This window comes from Rhodnius prolixus, unplaced genomic scaffold (assembly GCF_049639745.1).
Source record: "Rhodnius prolixus isolate KJV_2025 unplaced genomic scaffold, Rpr scaffold_4, whole genome shotgun sequence".
NCBI lineage: Eukaryota > Metazoa > Arthropoda > Insecta > Hemiptera > Reduviidae > Rhodnius > Rhodnius prolixus.
The window spans coordinates 22,894,276-22,909,584 of record NW_027411614.1 but is presented as its reverse complement, the minus strand read 5'-3'; the positions used below and the strand labels follow the sequence as shown (position 1 = coordinate 22,909,584).

Below are 15,309 nucleotides of genomic sequence, written 5' to 3'. Positions count from 1 at the left end.
TTATTCTTTTATTTTATTCTCATCAACATGGGTTAAGGCAGTCAAAAGAACACAACGCTATATGAATATAAAACAAAAACCTCTAGCTTCAATATTTTTTTTACATTCAATATATCACACATATGTTTTATCATCTGTCCGTATTATTATAATTATTTAATAATTAATATGATTTTAACCAATTAAAATATTCGCCCACATTAGTAAATTTTACTTTGCTTGTTTGAGCTAACTTCACGGCTAAATGAACATAATAGGCAAAAACAAACTTTGCATATAGACAAGCAGTGAGATATTTGAAAATGTAAGGTCCATATGGAAATGACATGGCTGAAATGAAAATGCAAAGAGATATTACGTTGGCCATTCCGATACAGAACAGTTTTTCACTTTGTATTTCAACAAAGCAAAAACTCCATCCATTTTTTGTTAATTACATTATTTCTCTTTCTGCTGTTAGTGAAGGTAAAATTATCGACCTTGATTAATAATTGAAAATGAATTTATACTGGAAATATAGATTTAAGATTTACAAAAATGTTAACCTTCAATTTGTTGTATGGTGATTCCTCTTGAACGGAGGGAACGTAACAAAAACCAAAAATTTACCTTCAGCAAGGTGTCGGTGGTCGCTGTTCAGTGATTAAAACTATAGTTGTTCTCAGATTAGAGCGCATACTAATTACCTGCTGTGGTAGTTAAACGTTAATACGAGGGTCGTTTGAAAAGTCCGTGAAAAAATAAAAACTACTTAATTTTTTGGGGTAAACCTTTTTTATTTTTCAACATAGTCTCCTTTTAGGCTTATACACTTCGTCCAACGCTGCTCTAGCTTGTTGATCCCTTCCGAATAATAGGATTTGTCCAAGTCTGAAAAATAGCCATTCGTTTCTGCAATCACCTCCTCGTTTGAATAAAATCTTTTTCCCGCCAGCCATTTCTGCATATTAGGGAACAAATAGTAGTCCGAGGGAGCCATGTCTGGAGAATAGGGGGGATGTGAAACGAGTTGGAACCCTATTTCCATTATTTTTGCGGCCACAACTGCTGAGGTGTGAGCTGGTGCGTCCAAAAACGATGAATAATATGCACCTGTAATAGTTTTACCCTTTTCCAGATAGTCGATGAGGATTATTCCTTGCGAATCCCAAAAGAGAGTCGCCATAATCTTTCCGGCCGAAGGAACGGTCTTCGCCTTTTTTGGCGCAGATTCCCCCTTGGTAACCCATTGTTTAGATTGTTCTTTGGTCTCAGGAGTGTAGTGATGTTTCATCCACAGTGACGAAACGACGCTTAAAGTCCTGCGGATTCTTCTGGAACAGCTGCAAACCGTCCTTGCAACACTTCACACGATTTCGTTTTTGGTCAAGCGTGAGCAATCGCGGCACCCATTTTGCGGATAGCTTTGTCATGTCCAAATGTTGATGCAAAATATTATGTACCCGTTCATTCGAGATGCCCACAACACTAGCAATCTCACGCACCTTCACTCTTCTGTCATCCATCACCATATCATGGATTCTATCAATGATTTCTGGAGTAGTAACCTCAACAGGGCGTCCAGAACGTTCAGCGTCACTTGTGCCCATATGGCCACTCCGAAAATTTTGAAACCACTTATAAACTGTTCTAATCGAAGGTGCAGAGTCACCATAATGTTTATCAAGCTTCTCTTTAGTCTCCTGAGGCGTTTTGCCTTTCATAAAGTAGTGTTTAATCAACACACGAAATTCTTTTTCGTCCATTTTTTGAAAATCACTCGACTTCCTCGATTCAAACGAATGCCAAACACAAAGAAATAGACCAATCTGGCTGAAACTTCGTGTGTGTTCTTCCAAGAGATGCTACTAACTAAACATAACCTCGATACGCGCCAGTAGTGCTATCTCTCTGACTTTGCACGGACTTTTCAAACGACCCTCGTAGAAAACATTGTTTTATTTTTTGGAGTCATTGGCTTGGCAACGCAGTTTTTTTTTTTTTTTACCGAAACGCGAACTCTGAGAAGCTCCTAGGAAGAGACAATATAAGTGCCAGCAGCTGGATTCGAACCCAGGGATCTCCGAGTTGGATTTCAGCCGCTAACCCTTTAGCTAATTTCTTTTCTAAGAAAACCTTATTATTATGAGTTATTTTATTTCTAAATTTATTTTCGGACTTTCTAAACTAAAAGTTTTTGAGGTCTGTTGCAAAATTCATATACTCGTACATAACAAAGCAGAATGTACATACAAATGAAGTAACTACAACTTAATTTATCATTCTAATGAACTAAAATAAAAATAACCTTATTTATTTATATAAATTATTCTTCTCTTGCTTTACATTTATTTGAAATCGTGAACACAAATATCGGAAACAAATCAAATAAAAATATAGATGTAATTTAAACATCTTATTTGTAAATCAGTAGCCACATATATATGAGTAATATATAAGTTTAAATCAGGACATACTCATTTAATGTGGATGAACGTAGTTTCAAAAATATTTGCACAAAAGACAAATAAATTGCTGAAGTGGTTTGTAGACCATAGAGTTGATATTTCAGAGCAGAACGATAGAATGTGAATGCGAATGGAGATATATTGGACTGCATGCAAACAGATCCTCTGTTCCACTTGCAATCTTTTATACGGCTCTATTTGTGTGTAAGTTAACAACGCTTGATGCACTATCTTCCGGATGTTCTCACTCAGGTCAGTTGTTCTGTAAGTTGTAATGATTGTTTAACAAGTCTCTTTTTTCTTTTACTGCTTTTTATTTATTTTCTTTTTTGCTTTACTTTATTATCATTTTACATCAGCCATTTTCAGCTTTTTACTAAATTGTTTTGTGCGACGAAGAAAAATAGACAAGTAAAAAAGGGAATTTAACAAATCAACAATATCATTTCAAAGAAACTTGTCTGAAACACACAAACTTTAAATGAGTTAGAGATGCTCCGCGTTATTAATTTTGAAAATCTTCTTCACTTATTTAAATTACGCAATAATAAAGTAAATAAATTGGGCATTACTCATTTATTTTATTGGTCTCAAAAATAATATCTTACCTATTTACATGTAATTAATTATTACCTTAATAAATAATTAATTGTTTAAATTAAAATTTATCTTATTATATTTGAGGCTAATGAGAAAAATACCAATTTTTACTATTTTATGTACGCATAATTTGTTAAAACTGGAGATTTGTATACATAGGGGAGCTCAGTTATTGGATCCTAAAGGAAATCTACTCAACTAGATCGAAGTAATGCTATTAACTGAAAAGCAGTGATTACATTAGTTGTTATTTGTGAAACTTCAAGCATCTCTTAGAAACCAATTTTCTTTAAAATGAAAATGCAGAGATAGATCTTTTGAAAATGGAAAAAGGATTTTCTGTTTCATAACTATTTTAATTTTCCCATTACTTCTAAGGAAAATTACTGTATCGCAGTAAATGTTTCTAAATTCATTTTTAATCGGAATTACATTGTATCTAAGGTTGTTCTCTGATCAAATCAAATCAAATAACAACAAGTTGTAGATAAGATTTAAAAATGTAGGCAAATCTTTTATTTCAGAAGGCAATTGAATCAAAACTCCTACCGCCACCGTCAGTGACGTGCACAGAAAACCGACAACAGTAAAGTATTAAGCATTAAGCATTGATAGAGTCAACATTTGGCAATAAGAGGTAGAGAATGCAGTTAGCTATAGGATACAGTTTACTAGAAAGCGATGATGGTCAAATATACATATATATTTTTTGTATAAAGGTGCACTAACTTTTTGAAGGCCTTGAATTATAATTATTGGACAGTTAATTGTACAGACATATAGAGGGGTATTTTAGATTAACACAGTCCAGTAGGACAGCTGGATAAGGGTTGATTGACAAAAACTGCACGAAAAAGCGTAATGTTGAAAAACAACCAACTTTGACTTTTTTTTTTCTCTTTTTCTATAGAAGATATAAATTCCCAAATTTTCTTTAAAATATAGGGCAGATCCTTCTTTATAACAATAATTTTTTACAACAACCCATATCTTACAGATAGAAGATTTATGCTGTCCAGCAGTGGTCTACACTCGCAACAACTATCGCTATTTAGCATCAATATTTATTAATGAAATAAATAACTAAATATTAGTTTAATAATTAAGCAATAGCGACGTTTACTGATTGAATAGAATAACAGAACCCTTAGATATCCCTCGTGAGATACTTTAATTTAAAAAAAATAATTAGCATTACTTTTGAGTATCAAATTCATCATGATTGGTTTATTGTCTTACTTTGTTTGGATTAATTGAACCATATTTTTTCACGAAGAATATTATATTTACTATTTCATTTGAATGCAAACTTAATAGCCTTCTAGCAAATAAAAAAATCCAATTATCTTGAAAAAAAAAAATAAAATAATAAAGAAAAGATACGGAAAGTTGAAGCTGGGGAAAAGATATGTGGGTCTTATATTACTGCAAATAAAATGTAACATTACCCAAAACTTTTTTAACATTCCTTGCTAACCTCAGGATACCTGCACAAACCACGAAGAGAGGCAATTTATTGCTGGCTTATTTGTGTATGGTACTGCCGGTAGCTAAAACTTCATAAATATTTCAACCTACCGTACTCTCCGATCTCCACTATTTGGCAAGAAATAAAGTATTGTGTTCAATAAACAGAGAATTTATCACATAAAAGTGATAAAAAGAAAAGAAAGACTTTAGTAAGATCCATGAGAAATAGCTCGCTTTGAGGGAGGTCTTTATTTATCACTAAATGAGCTTCCTCGTCTTCAGAATATAAATGTATGGCTAACTGCAAACCCAGTGGTGTCTCTAGAGGTCCTAATAAAGACAAGAAGACCTTTGATTCTAGGGAGAAACCCCAGTACCTTCCCCACTGTTAGACCTGATATTTTATCTTACTTTTTTCACAAGAACTTTTTACTTTGTCAACTCTACCTTAGGGTTTAATTAAACAGTTATCTTAACATTTAAAACAGAAAATGGTTCCCATTATGGTTAAAGAGTTCTTTGTGAGAGAGAGGTCTTTGAACGTTTTTGTTGCTTTATTTTTGGTTATATCGTTTTGGCAATTCAGCCAACCTTTGAACCTTACAATTGAAATACTAGTGACCTATTAATGTGACGTTTCAATTCGGAAAAACAAAAAGAAAACCTTGTTTTGGCTCCATTTTCCCTCTACTTCTCACCCCTCCCTCTCTCTCGACCCTCTTCTGGATATTCAGGGTGTTCATTTTAAGACGGCACAAATGCATTTCATGCTTAAACGGTTGATCTGAGCAGAAAATTGGTAGAGGAAAAATTTGTTGCCCGTCACCTCTAGTTTCAGAATATGTGACTTGATTTTAGATTCCTGCCCGCATACGCGGCAGACGCGCGTCCAAAAGTAAGAGTTCGTAGTTGACCTCCATTATCATATACACAGTTTTAAAGAGTATAAAAAGTTATGAAAGAACCGTAGTTCAATTTCTTCAAAATTAAAGGTGCTAGGCCATTTTAAAATCTGGTATTTATTAATCATATTTAAATTTTTTAACTTCGTTATCAAAGAGAAAGAAGAGCACGCGATAGGTCATTTTTATGTATTTTTTCATCCCCTTTCTACTAAAAATATTCCCAAGGCAGTAAAGCTAGTATTTTTCTTAATACAGGGAAATAAGTAGTTTTCCGAGTGTTTTTTCTAAGAAAAATCAAATGTTAAGAGCTTTAGATATTTTCAAGATTACACAAAATGGCTAAAAATTAATATTACATCTGTTACAAACAAGAAGATTTAATAATTATTTGGTAATTTTGGGAGAGTTGCGTTTAATTTGCTTCTCAGATATAGAGAGCAGTTGATAACCTCCAGGCTAATCTGGCTTGCAAGCCAGAGGAGGCACCTTGGAAGGCTCAGTGCATGCTTCACAAGTTGAGTAAAGTGCATTATTTGATAAATTAAGGAATAACTTTGATCCTTTACATGAAAGATATTGATCACTTAAATATGTGGCAGGAGGTTTCCAATTTTTTTGGTAATTAAACGCAACTCTCCCAAAATTACCAAATAATTATTAAACCTTCTTGTTTGTAACAGATGTAACAGAACATCAAAAGCTCTTAACATTAGATTTTTCTTAGAAAATCACTCGGAGAACTACTTATTTCCAGATATTAAGAAAAATACTAGCTTTACTGCCTTGGCAATATTTTTAGTAGAAAGGGGATGAAAAAATACATAAAAATGACCTATCGTGTGCTCTTCTTTCTCTTTGATAAGTTAAAAAATTGAAATATGAATAGAAAATATACGATTTTGAAATGGCCTAGCACCTTTAATTTTTGAAGAAATTGAACTGCGGTTTCCGGTTTCTTTCATAACTTTTTATACTCTTTTTATGAAAATGGGGGTCAACAGCAAACTTTTACTTTTGGTCGCACGTATGCGGACAGGAATCTAAAATCAAGTCATATATTCTGAAACTAGAGGTGATGGACAACAAATTTTTCCTCTACTATTTTTTTGCTCAGATCAACCGTTTAAGCATGAAATGCATTTGAGCCGCCTTAAAATGAACACCCTGTATAAAGGAAGCGTTGCGATTGGTCAAATTTTTGATTTTGCGTTTTCAGTAGAAATATCCGTTTTAAGATTCTCTCTGAGTCAGTGAAAGTGGTTTTTAGAAAAAATAAATGAACCAAGTATCTCAAAAGCTAAAAACAGGAGGCTGAAACTTTATATTTAGATTGGGCCCAATTTGCGGAGCTGACTGCACCCAGCTAACAAAACCCCATTACCGGATGTACCGCAGAAAGAATTTATTATTTTAATTGATTGATTGATTTTTTTTAATAACTCCAAAGATTTTTTTGAAGCACTACTTCTATTTCAATCATTTTCCCTTTAAAAATCGTTTAGGAGATCGTACGAGAGAGGGTGGTCGGCTTTCCTTTGAAGGACCACTTGAACATAAGGTACAGTTTTGTGCCAAACACGTTATAAAGAGTTAAATGTACTGAACCAATTTCCGTGTTTCATAAAATTTCTACAAGCTTTTACTGATAGGATAATTTACTTCTTTGATCTTTTCAAAATAACTTTAAATATTTTTTTTTTTAAAACATTCCATTCGACTTTTTTATGACAAATTTTTGCGGCACTCTTCCATTATAAAATCTATTGGGTCGGGCTATTCTTCTCACTAAAGCAGGGGTGTCAAACTCAATTTGAAAACGGGCCGGGCCAATTGGTGCTACAGGCAAGATTCACTTCACAAAGTGACGTCACTCAAGAACAGTCGAAAATATGACGTCCGTCAATACGTCATTGAACTCCACTTTAGATGTACTACACACAGTAGACCTATGGACACTACTTACTGGTTCACCCTGTATAATTGAATTTATGAAATAAAACTTATTATTTTTTACCCGAAACTTGCCAGCGATTTCCCTCGTACAAGTTTTGCTATATCTGGATTCAAAGACTGAGAACGTAAGAATATTATTTTGGGGAATTCCTACTTCTTTTTGTCTTTTAAAACCGAATCATTCTGGAAATCCATTTAGAGTGGCAGACATATCGCTTCCCAAACGTCGCCAGAACTGAGTCATCGTGTAAATACACGCCCGCAGACCTTCCAGGTAAGGCACTGGGCCACGTGTATACTCGTCTTCAGTAGCTAAAGGGTTAACGAGGGAGGGAATTGTGAGTACGATAGTGTCCCAGCTCCCCTAAGCGCTATTTTTGTTCATAACAAGTTTTTCTATTTTCATTTTATTTCAGAACAAAGTTGGCCACAAGAAACTACCTCGCGGGCCGCCAGTTTGACATCCCTGCACTAAAGTACCATTTCAGTCTAATGTACGTCTGCACGTTTTATATTATAAAGGGAGGTTAAAACAACCTTGATCAAATTCTGGGTTCGCCAAAATCTGAAACTACCAGAAGCCAACTCCTCAATAGATTATTCTCGTTTCTCAGATTTATTTAGACGTTTTCTAAATATTTTATCAACTTCATAATTATATCAAGCTTTTATTTGAACATTTTTTTTTCTGCAAAATTTAATTTTGGGCATTTTTGGCGGGTAAAAATGTTCCTATGAATCAACAACTCGCTAATTGTTCAGCAGTAAATAAAAGTTGTAGGAGTATCACACCAGATTTTCGCTCATTTTCTAAAATATTTGTATTTTCATGTTGAACTCCACCTATTAGATGTAGTATTTCAGAAGCATAAGAAATTAGTTATTATGAGGTAAGCCAGATTATTTATATGTGGAAATGGAATGTACATAAAAGCATCTTGAAATGAAAACTTATTACTTATTCCCTTAATAAAAACATCCGGGAAACTCGCTACAAAGATGGTATAAGATATTAAACATTTTTCCCAATAATATTTTCATATGATAAGTACCTGTACATGTGTATTGTGGTTTTGTAAGGATTTAGCGATTCGCGAATATAAGGATTTCAATATATTATGAAAAAGTAAAGGAATGTGGTTAGAAAACAAATTTTTCTCAAATATGAGGTTTTAAAGGAAAAATGGCACCAGATTTAGTTTAATATTTATCACTGTTAAGAACGAAAAAACAGGAATAGTAAATGCCAGATTATTTGCATCATTTTAGTAGTATTTACCTCTTTTTCTATTTGAAAAATTTAACATATCTGCGTATATCTGGTAATAAACTTTGTGGAATTGCCAATTGAAGCGCAACATCGTGATTAATTTCGAAACTATTAAAATTTCTGTCAGTATTGCACAAATTTTTGATCGCACTTAATAATGTGAGTAAAAATTGAAAATGTGGTCAGGTTCACAGTAATGGTTAATATCGTTGATTTTATCCATCCTAGAGACAGACCCCTTGTTTATTTCATCCCTGATCGGTTTCAAACTTACATCTAATATAAGTGAAGTCGACACCAAACTGAGTAATCTTCCTCTGGTGATGAATTAAAGTTCGAAAACGGCCAGGGATACTACGAATATATACATGCGTGTTACGACGGATAAAATGGATATGTGAATAAGTCTTTTTAAGTATGTAGTCATTTTAAATTCGATTGTGATCCTAAAAATTAAACAGCAGTAATATAATTCGCTTCAAATACAATAATGTTTTCATATCAGAAGCCGAATAATAGAAGAGGAATTTAGTACGAGGTGTGGCTATTAAATAACGAGACTGATGCTGTAAAACATTTTATTTTAAATGTATACATATTTAGTTATTATCACCTTCAATATACACCACTCCTCTATCCCTACAACGCTCCATGCGAATTTACCATTGTTCGAAACAGTGCTGGAAGTCTTTTTCTGTGAGCTCCTGCATGACGCGTGCCGCTTTTTCTTTCCCAGCTTCAACAGACTGAAATCGTGTTTCTTTTAATGCAGATTTGACTTTGGGGAACAGATAAAAGTCACATAGAGCCAGGTCAGGCGAATAAGGCGGATGGCCTAAAACTGGGATGTTGTACTCGGCTAGAAACGTCTTGACAGGCAATTCAATGTGAGCCGGCGCGTTGTCTTGATGGAGAACCCATGACTTGTTCTACCACAAATCGGGTCGTTTTTTCCTTCCTCTTTCACGGAGTTGAGCAAGCACCTTACGGTAGTAATGTTGATTAATAATAATCGATATTTTCATCCGTTTTGGATGTGAAAGGGCGACCCGGGCGGTCATCATCTCCGACGTCTTCTCGGCCATCTTGGAAACGCTTGAACCACTCAAAAACTCGCGCACGTGATAAACATTCATCGCCATAAACTTCTTTTAATAAAAGATAAGTTTCAGTAGCGGTTTCACCAAGTTTCATGTGAAATTTCACGACAATTCGTTGCTCTACTACATGTATAGTATCATGTTTTCGGCAAAACGAATCTAACACCTCATACACAAACGATGGTTCCGGTCAGACAGATTTCTCTACAAGCACGTGAGACGCTGCAATCGAAAGAGAAGGCTTTACGCTGCACAGCTGTCGGTCGTTAGGATTTGGCGCATGCATAGTTCTTCTGTAGCAGCATCAGTCTCGTTATTTAACATAATAGCCACACCTCGTACAATAGATTCACTTATTAGAATAAACAACTTAAAATTTATATTTTTTATTGATTTTGATTTAAGAGTGTGCTTGACAACAAATCGGAGTAATGCAAGTAGTCGATAAAATATAGTAAAATAAAGCTTAAATTATTACACTTATGATCCTTAATAATGAAAAAAATAAAATAAGAAATTAAATCCAAAGAAGCTTAACAATAGAACTTTTATAACGCCAATACTGTTTACAGACTTTTATTACCGCTATTTCTTTTTATTATTCATTTATTTATTTGTTTTTCAACTAGAGTTATAATAATATTAATATTACAGAGAAGTTCTCAATTTTAAAGAGTTTTTTAACAGACAACTTTAATATTCAACAGGAGATAATAATTAAAATACTGTGAGTCATCAAAACTGTCTGATAGCTGTATAAGGGTTGGTCGTCATGGACTACATCAATATATGTGCGGATTTATTCACTCTGGTTTCAAATATTATTACGCAAATTTCCCATTTGGCATCCCTTTTACGCATAACTGGTTGTAACACATTATCCAAGCGATCTACCATTCTTTAGCCCATTGACGATTGAATGAAGTAGTGTGGACAATTGACAATAGATGCCAAATCACGTTTTTAGTCATTTGCAATCATTTCTTTAATATGTATTGCGAGTGTAGATGTAAAGATAACCAACTTTTACTATTTAAGTCAGTGATTTATGTTTGTGATAAACTTCTACTGTAGAAGTAGATCCAACTAATCTGGGTTGTAATTTACCTAAAACGTTAAAATTAATTTCTGATCGCGTATCCTTCCAGTTTTTCGTATTCCGAGCGATTTAAACGCTATTATATTATTAATCTGAGGGAACTTTTAACCAAAAACTTTTTTTTAAATAATATTACTTATGTTATCAAAAATCTAAAAGTTTAAATTCGCAATAGTTTTTGCCACATTAAAAAAGAAAAACATTTATTTACTGCAGGAAAGAACAGTACACACAATGAATGTGGTATGTTTAATCAAGTAGTGTCTTGAAAAAATAAAATAAAATAAATAAAAATGTTTAATAAAATTAATGTGCTTTAGAGCTTGTAAACAAAACTTGGAGAAGCATTCTTAAATTCCTATTTGGTTAAAAAAGAAGAAAAAGAATCGAAATGAATTAGAATTCCAGATTTTGTGTAACTAATGCTGCTATCTATTGAACGAATAGTACATTTCTAACACACTTTTATTCCCATGGTTTTTTTCTGTTGCACTTGTCAATAAAATACAAAATGTAGCCATTTTACGTATAATTTATACTGTGGCCTACTTTTTTTGTGGGATTTTACTGAATATTTTATTATCCTTTACACTCCACAATTCATACCCGTTTTGTATTGGTATTTATCTTTTAAATTCGCATCCTTTTCTCACTCTATAGCAATCGCACATCACGTAGAACTTTCAAATAAATATGTATCAAATAAATCATTTTTGCTGGTCTCATGTTATCAATAGCGAAGTGGTCTATTAAAAATTGTAAAAATCTGATGCAATGATGGACCTATGAGATAATAATAAAACTCCTTAACAAAAACTTACAGTTTAAAAAGTTAAGTATAAGGGTTGATTAAACGCCAAAAGGTACACAAATCAGCAGTTCCCAACATTTCATTAATACTTCATTGATATAATTTAAGTAATTTTACTGCATTAACTTTTCCTTCACATTTTTTAGAATTTATTAGATGTCACAGACCCTTATGCTGGCCAGTTCATTCATAATATTATTTTGTTACAATTATGATAAAATGTATATTATATCTTCGTAATTAAATAGGTACTTTATTTTAACTCTATTCCAAATTATTCTTCTGATTTATCTTTAATATGCCCTTTATTCTGAGTAGTCACTTTTACATGCATGTTAAAGTAGAAAAAGACTAAGTTAGAGTCGACTACTGTTTAAATTTGAATCACAGAGGATTCAAAACAATATTTCAGTCTTGAATTCGTCTTACCGAAATATTCGTGAGCACAAATAACACAGTTAATAACAAGTAGATTATTCAACAATATTTACTCATTTCTCAATTGTAATTTAATTTAGTCCCCCTAATTTTACTTATGGTAAAATACTGGAATAATTAGCTGTCCTAAAAATATGCATATCTTTATTTTCTTTATTTTATATTACATATATATAACATTGTGGGAAGAACACCTAGATTGAGAATGTAATTGAAGAAAACTATATTATTTGCGATAAAGCCAGATTATTTATTACTTATTATTACAAACGTTTGACTACTACATAAAATAACAATTACTTTAATCGAAGAATGAACTTAAACCAATGATTTTTATTTAAAAATAAAAATAAATAAATAAAATCATTGATGTAAGTTGGTGTAAGCATTTTTTAAAAAAGTTTATGAATTTTTTAGCCTCTTATTTTTTTTAATATTTATTATAACGTTTTCTTTTTCACCTGTGATTAATAGTTTGATTATTATAGATAAATAGATATTACAGTCAATCTAAGTTAAATGGTGTGCTACTTGAGTAAATATTTTGTAGACGAAAATGGCCAGCATAAGGGTCTGTGACATCTAATAAATTCTAAAAAATGTGAAGGAAAAGTTAATGCAGTAAAATTACTTAAATTATATCAATGAAGTATTAATGAAATGTTGGGAACTGCTGATTTGTGTACCTTTTGGCGTTTAATCAACCCTTATACTTAACTTTTAAAACTGTAAGTTTTTGTTAAGGAGATTTTTGTACCTTTTGGATAGATTTTCCTTTTTGTCTATTTGCAAAGTTACGTCTGCTTTACAGATTTTTTAAAATTTGGAATAAGCTATTCTGTCATTATAACCTGATAAGGTGTTAAATCGGAACCGTAACTACCACTGGAGAGATCTTTTTAAAGAATGATTATAGTTGCGGTCTCCAAACCATCCTCAATAACAATTTTTTTTAGAAAGCGTTTTGAATAAAATAGGAAGGTATTTGTACGTAAATAGCAAAATTAAACTACGATTTCAGTACTTCCTTTTAAGAGGAGCAAGAAAAATAAACTGCGATTACAGTACTTCTCCCTAAAAGGCAAAGATTTTGAATCGAACGACATTTCATTGATGTAAATCGGTTCACTCATTGATAATTTTAACGATTGCAGTACTTCCCTTAGTAGGTGTAAGAGCATGATGGCACTTCACAGCCACGAAGAGGAGCTTTAATCACTTTTTCGTGCTAAATTTTATCAAAATCGGACTAAGCGTTATAGAAATATTGGTAATAATAGTTTTAGAAAGGGCCTTATTTGGGTGGGGCAAACTTCCCTCCTTATGAGGCATAGCGTCGAGACTTTTAAAGTGCAAATCTGTACAAAATTTCGATTCGAATGACACTTCATTCATGAAAATCGGTTCACGTATCGATAATTTGAAACGATTGCTATACTTCCCCTTAACAAGTGTAAGAGCAGATCGTCGCTTTATTGTTACGTAGGGGAGCCCTAACTCTATCATCCTACCAAATTCTATCAAAATCGGGCCAAGATTTTCAGAGTTATTAGTAATAATAATTTTGGAGGGGGCCTTACATAAAGGGGGCTAACTCCTCTCCCATTCGATGTACAGCGTCGAGACCCCCAAAAGGCACATCTACATAAAATTCCGAATCGAATGACACCTCATTCATGAAAATCGGTTCACGCGTTTAGGCGCTACGTTGTTTACAAAAAAGGTAACAACAAGAAGAACAACAAGAAGAACAACAACAAGAAGAACAAGAACAAGAACATTTTTTGAAAAAGCCGTTTTTGCTCATTTTTGGCAACTTTTTTCTCGAAACCTATTAGATCTGGGTGGTTGCAAAAAAATTACAGTTATAAAGGAGGGTTTGGAGTAAGATTTAAAGAAACTTTGGGAATTTTATCTTTTATAGAAAAAGAGAAAAAAATTGTCAAAGTTGGGTGTTTTTCAACGTTACGCTTTTTCGTGCAGTTTTTGATGGTCAACCCTTATACAACTGTCCTACCGGACAGTTTTAATAACTCCGCTCTCGATTTCTTATCAGGAAAAGGAGTAAAGCTAACTTTCGTAAACGACAAGATTTACAATATTTTTACATTTTCTTTAGAATAGAGTACAGATATTTGAAAATATATGGTCACTTTTAGCAAGAGAATGCATTAAACAGAGCATTTACTTCACAGATTAAATTTAGAAGGCCAAAAATTTAGTTATTTAGGCAGCCTACTAGATATTAGAATTATCTGAGCGTTGAAAGTGCTCTTTTGTTTATGTTATCATCCTTGATACTAAACTGACACCTGGTCTCTTTGTAGGCTATCAGAGGCAAATCAGGTTAATGGAGATAGCGTTCGGATGCAGGGTGCGTCCTTTCCAACTGGCCTTTTGTCGTTGAACTACCACAGAATTTTAATCTATCCTGTTTAATATGATTAAACTCCTAAAAAGTTAATTCTATGAAACTTCTTCGCTTTAAACTTATAGTAGAATATAACATTCACTGATATAAAATAAGTAAAAGTTAAAGTTGCAACTTAATATAATAATAATAATGGCCTCCAAAGTTCTAAACATATCCGAGGAATAAAGCATTAAAGTGTCCACTATCAGCAACGTTTAGTTTTAACAAAGATTGTAAAACTTCATATCGTCAAACTAAATTGTCAAAGTCATGAAGTCAAAGTAAGCACCATTTCTCTAATTTACCTGGAAAGCATTACGATCGAGTAAAATTTCGGATTTCGACCTTTTCAGACCAGAAATATCAGTTTGAAGATCCCGTGAGTGTTTTTAGAAGTTCCTTTTGGAAGATGTATTCTTTTCTTAAAAATATCAATTCAGTGGGATAAATGACTTTTCGTATTTTATTATTAAGAATGGTTAATTGTCTTGATTAAATTCCGAGTTGTAACAAAATTTCAAAACCACCGGAAGAACCAAATCATTACTCAATGGATTTTGTTTAAGTTTCAGAAATTTTATTATAGGAAATATTTACGTATTTACGTCAAAAGTTTTTTATTATTATTATAGTCTTTTATTTAACAAAATAAAAAAAAAATTACAAATGATAGCAAAAGTAAAGAAATAAAATTAAAATAATAGACGTACACTTGGTCGAAACCACCAGCGGGGTTGTTGTTATATTCCAAAGTATAAATTTATAGACAACATAAACTAACTTTTTTCAAAATACTTTAAACA

The 15,309-nt window shown here is 32.7% G+C and overlaps 1 protein-coding gene across 2 annotated transcripts in view; it reads right to left on the bottom strand.

The window, feature by feature from the left end:
• The window catches only part of LOC141456347 (thyrotropin-releasing hormone receptor-like), a 210,911-nt gene that overhangs the window by 67,921 nt on the left and 127,681 nt on the right, over positions 1–15,309 (bottom strand). The window lies entirely within an intron of this gene.